Source organism: Giraffa tippelskirchi, chromosome 12 (genome assembly GCF_054371585.1).
Source record: "Giraffa tippelskirchi isolate mGirTip1 chromosome 12, T2T-mGirTip1v1.2.pri, whole genome shotgun sequence".
Taxonomy (NCBI): Eukaryota; Metazoa; Chordata; class Mammalia; order Artiodactyla; family Giraffidae; genus Giraffa; species Giraffa tippelskirchi.
In genome coordinates this window covers 28,245,687-28,251,998 of record NC_137286.1, presented here as the reverse complement: position 1 = coordinate 28,251,998, position 6,312 = coordinate 28,245,687, and positions in this window count along the sequence as shown.

Here is a 6,312-nt window from a genome sequence, read left to right as displayed (position 1 = left end):
TCTGGGAGATACTGAAGGACAGGGAAGGCTGGCATCCTGCATCTATGGGGTTGCAAAGAGTTGAACATGAGTTTAGCAACTGAGCAACAACTGAAAAGTATACTTATATACCCAAAATACATATAAGATGAATAAAGCCAAAAATTGGAAGCAACCAATGCCCATCAAAAGTAGTGATGGATTAACTTTGGCATGTACATCTGGTGAAATACCCTAATGCAATGAAAATAAATGAACTGTACTTACATCATCACTGTTCCACAGCATAGGTACAGTAAAGTACATATCACGGGTAACTACTTACATAGACGTCAACAACAGAGACTTCCCTGGTGTTCCAGTGGTTAAGAATCTGCCTTGCAATGCAGGGGATGTGGGTTGGATCCTTGTCAAGGAACTAAGATCACATGCCATGGAGAAACTAAGACCCCACATGCTCTGAAGCCCCATTGCCACAACTAGAAACACTGTGTTCTGCAACTAGAGAATTTGTGTACCGCAATGAAAGATCCTGCATGATGCAATGAAGATCTCTCGTGCCACAACTAAGACCAAACGCAGCAAAATAATTTTTTTTTAAGTCAACAACATGAAATTAATTGGAGGTAATAGGAATCAAGATAGTGATTTCTTTTGGCTGATAGTAATAAGAAGGGACAAAGGTGAATTTTTTATATGGTAAAATGTTCTTTTTCGTGAAACCACTGAAGATCACATGGATGTGTTGACTTTGCTCATTCAATAATTTGTACAATCACATTTGTGCATTTAATATGTTTTTTGCTTCAATGAATATTTTTTTAAAAAAAAAAAACTTATATGGTAATGAAAAGAAGTTTCAGAGGAAAAGTTTCAGCTTTGTCTTCAGGTTCATTACTGACTAGCATTGGGTTTATAATTCTGACTTCCTGAAGACTTGGGTCTTCATTTTCACTTACCACAAAGGGAAGTTAAGAACTTCAGTTGATAACTACTTTTACAATAATAAGTACAAATGAAAGGCACTATAAAGCACAATAGAATGGTTACATCCTTAGAATTTTATGTGCTTGTACTTTTCCCCTAAAATCTCAAAAGTTACTATATTGAGAAGTAATCATCTTTTTATGTCCTAGCTACACATCCATGATGTGAGTAAGTACCAAGTGAGTAAGATGGAGGTGATAGTACCATCCCATCTCAGAAGTGAGGTAGAATGAACCAAAAACACAGTCAAAGCCATTTGGATCTTTCCTAAAAGATGAGGGCTGATTCAGACTTGTTTTGAGACCTACCTACTCAAACATCAAATTTCTACTTTGACCTAATCTACCAAACACAGACTTCTCTAGTCATTTTCAGAGACTAGTTTTTAGCATCTCCTTCAATGGATAAATCCATGAGTATTTGTTTCAGACAAATCACTTTAGACAGCTGTCTACATTTCCCCTCAGAACAGTTTTTTTTTCCCCCCCTAAGAATCCTTAAATTCTTTAGATTTCCAGGTGGTGCAGTAGTAAAGAATCCACCTGAAAATGCAGGCGACACAGGAGACATGAGTTCAACCCCTGGGTTGGGAAGACCCCTTGCAGTAGGAAACGGCAATCCACTTCACTACTCTTGCCTAGAAAATTCCATGGACAGAGGAACCCAGCAGGTTTCAGTCCATGAGGTCCCAAAGAGTTGGACACAACTGAGCACACCCCTCAATTTTTTAATTACATCAGATAGAGAGTATGACTGATGTGATAATCAGCACTCAATGCCTTAAGACTGCTTCACTCCCTCCCACCAGGACAGTTAAATTTCCTGTAGAGAGACAGGATGTGTCCCCCTTGCCCAGAATTCTGACAGCAGCATCAGTAGGAAAGAGAGGTAGATTGCTTCTTGTTCTTAAAGGAGCTGAAGATTATGATATCTATATTGAACCATCCATGCCGTGTGCGTATTTGAAAGTAGTAACAATGCCCCAAATATTGAAGTATTAACAAGCTTCAAAATACTGAGTGGGTGTCCTGATGATAGTCTGTCTCATCCTGCTCAAAATAAGAGTTGAGACATTTCTGGAATGACTGATGGGACCAACCTACCTAGATACACTTTAGTTTATCAGAAGTCAAATGACTTCTCTAAGTCAATTTCTAAAGTAACCTGAAACAATCAGAAGATTAGAGGGGACCTAGTGAGTTAGGATAAAGAGTAATCCACATGATTCTAGCTTCTAGAAATCTCCAGCTTGTCTCAAAAGAGTTTGTAATGCCTCTCATTTTCTAAGAGTTCTATAGACCAAATCATTAAAATGATCCCTCATTTCCCCCCAATTATAAGCACCAAGCCCTGAATGGAAAGGTGATTTAGTTCAAGATGACAGCTGTCATGAAATCTAGCTTGGACAATTGAAGCAAACTCACTTTTCCTAATTTCTAGGTCAATATATTCTGCCAGGTATTTTCTCAATTGTAAGATATTAGCAGAGGACATCAGTGGTGAGACATGAATTATGACAGCATGGAAGCTCAGAGCTTGAGAACTTCTACCACCTGGTCTTTTTGGTTCCAGTTTCCCATGTATAGCTCTCTACTGTCCAAGCTATATGTCTCCTAAGTATTAATACCTTAATTTACCTTAATCACCTTAAACCTCATGTGACTGACATTCTTAGGAGAGCAGTCTCTTCTGGCATACTTTGAGAAGCAGGCCTAAAATTTACTTGAAGATGATGAACTGATTTTTCTCTTCCATTCATCTTTGTCTATCATGTTATCCCTATTTCTTGCATCTAGTTTTTAGACCTATCAACTATTCCACTGAACTGGAGGAAAATCTTTTACGTACACACACACACAAAAGAATCCTTTCAGGATGTAACTAGTTGGTTATAAGGATGCATTAAAAGAGATTAAGTTTAACTATATATTCAGAACTATCCTTTGGAAATATTAGCATTCCACACAGGCCTATGATTTTAAGCCGAGGCATAAAATGCTTACAAGAAGTTTTACCTAAAATTGGAATGGAATATCCAAATTATTCTGCTTTGGATTATCATGAGGATTCAATTTAGTGAAATTATTAGATTACAGATTTGCCACTATAAAGAGAAAGGGTTAGGACTAAGAATGATTGAAATCTTTCAGGTTTCAAATTCTTGCAAAAACTACTGCAGCAAATAATATTCATGAGCAACCAAACAGCATTATAGTCTTTCAGCTCACAGTTTTTTTTACAGCCTATCATTAGTGATAGAAGCACCTATATATAGCAAAATTCCTTTGAAGACAGATTATAACTGACTTGAAGAATAAATTATTTATTAGTATTTTGATCCTCACTCAAATCCAGTGTAAAACAAGAGGGGTTAAATTGATTTTTGACACCCAAATTCCTTAGTTTTCAAATGACTTTTCACTTACCTAGATATTGTGAGTTTCTTCATGCTGTGGACCTTGAATATTGATTTTCATTTAAAAATGTTAAAAGGATAACATTTTGAATTATAAAATATAAACTTAATTTCAAACTTCAATTTGAAATTGAAGAGAGTTGAGAAGTGTTGCTTTTAGAAAGAGCAAAGAGGACAAGTGAACAATTTAAAAATGGAATGAATGGAATTTTAAAATGCAAATGAGTGAATCATATTTTCCACAGAAGCCAGATGTCCACTTGCTTCTATGTTACAAATCAGGATAAAGGCTTATTTGTAAGGCAAGGTTTACACCATAAAAACAAAATGATGTTTTTAGAAAAACAGTCTATTGATCCATCTGGTTTCAATGTCTATGTAAGAAAAGAAAAAAAAAAAAAGAAGATGGCATTTTGGTTAACTTAACCTCAATTATCAAGATAAGAGTCGCTAATCTTCCTTCAAAAGGTTAATGAATATGCGCTACTTTGTATACAAAATTTTCCTGAATGTGCTTCATGAGCATTTTCTTTGAAGAGGAGTCACACTTAAAAAGGGTGGAATTTCCAAAAAGGTTAAGCACTGTTCCTCTCACCCAAACAGCTGCATTTTAAAACCATATTGTTTGCAACTTCTTTTAGATAATTAACAAAAGATGCAAGTATGAGGAGATAAAAAGTCAAACATCCCACAAGTAAAATTTTTGCTTGGTATAGTCCAATTTGGTAAGTGGATCAGAAATGAACACCCTTGAGACATGAGATGAAGGAGTAAAAATGCCAAAAGTACTTAGCCATAAATTATTATTGTAAATATAATCACTTATCTTCAGAAATGAAAATATTAAAAGTCACATACTCCAAGCAAAAAGCCATGTTAAAATTATATTAATACTTTAAACATTTTTGCATTTCCTTGGCTGCCGCAGCTTGGGTATTTTTATGAACATAATTGGTGGCCCATATCTGATCCACTTCACCAAGAAAATATCAACAAATAAATTGAGACTTGACAAATATAAAAACAAATATAAATACCATGTTGACAAATATAAAAACCATGTTGAGCCACTGAATTTAACAGTATCACATCAGTTGAAAATTTGTGAATGGCAGGGACATAAAACAGAAATGCATGCAGCCCTATGGTCCTTAAAACCATCCAAAGTCAGCCAAAGTAAATACTACAGATCCCCCTCTTTTGAATGTTTCATCTGAATGCTCTATTAGAAATTTCTACTCCAAATGCCATTACCATTATTTCATTTCTCTGTTATTTAAAAGGGCTTCTCAGGTGGCTCAGCAACCTGCAGGAGATGCAAGTTCAATACCTGGGTTGAGAAGATCCCCTGGAGAAGACAGTATTCTAGTCTTCTTACCTGGAAAGTTCCATGGACAGAGGAGCCTGGCAGACTACAGTTCATGGAGTTGAAAAGAGTGATATGACTGAGCAACTAAGCATGCATGCACACAGAAGAAAGGGAATGGAGAATTACCAATTACCAAGAAAATGTAGGTTGAAGACAGGCAACATTTCTCAGTAAGGCTTCTCCATGCCTAGATCCATATAATCCATCAGGGATTGTTATCTGATCAAAATTAAGCCTATTTTCCAATTCATTTCAGTAAATTTAGTTCAACCTTTTGCTTTCTATGAATAGAACTTGCCTAGCAAAGTAAAATTTCTAAACAGAGATGGGGGGAGACTAGATAACATTACATAAATAGTGTACTATTTCTATTTTTTTGTGTCGGGGGAAAGATGTTAAACCAGTCCATTTTCTTCCTTCTGTACCTACTTAATAGAATCAGAGAAATATAATACATTCAATACATGGCCAGTTTGGGTAACCTTTCACTTCTAAGGTTTCAAGGTAGTGATAGAAACGACTTAAAAGAAGAAACCTGCATTTGACCTAATCTTTCACAGTAACTGAGGCAGGTATTTTATACAGATCAGTAAATGCCTCTCTCTGTAGGGTTGTAACATTTACTCATACAATATAAAAAAACAAATACTAATTCTCTATTAGCATTTGTTGGTAAGGAGACAATCTTATTTGGTCTGAAACCAAACTTGAAATCATTTTTTGGTTCTATTATTTTCTGAAAGTGACCAAGCCATGTCATATGACTTGGACTCATAAGGCAGAACTTCATCTCAGGCCGTGCTTCTTACTAGGTGGTTTACAGACAAGCAGTATCAGCATCACATTTGAGCTTGCTCAAAACGCAAATTGTCCTACCCACCCCAGGCCTACCGAATCCATATCTTCAATTTAACAAGATCCCCAAGTAATTCATATGCAGATTAAATTTGAGAAGCACTGGTCTACATCAGTTGTTCTCAAAGTGTGATCCTCAACAAGCAGCATCAGCATCATCTGTGAATTTGTAAAAAATGAAATTCATCAGCCCAACCCCAGGTCTACCATACTTTTTAACAAGTTCTCCAAGTGGTTCTTATGCACATTATACTTTGAGAATGAATCATTGCCCTAGATCATTAAATTCTGATTTTGTTTTGAGTATTTTCTATGTACTAACCCCTCCTACTACCTATTCCTTTTTCACATCTGCTAACAAGATAACCTTTTTAACACACTGTATAACAGAAAGTTTAAAAAGATTTGTATATTTGTATGTTTAGCTGTTCCTGGAAAGCCCTAGAATTCTCTCAAATATTTAAAACAATTTGAGTGTAGGTTTCCCTGTTCAGGTTTGTTATGCCAGTATCACTCCAGGTATCTCACAAGATATCATAAAGTTCTCATAATCACATTTAATTGCTGCTGCTGCTAAGTCGCTTCAGTCGTGTCCGACTCTGTGCAACCCCATAGACGGAAGCCCACCAGGCTCCGCCGTCCCTGGGATTCTCCAGGCAGGAACACTGGAGTGGGTTGCCATTTCCTTCTCCAAAGCATGAAAGTG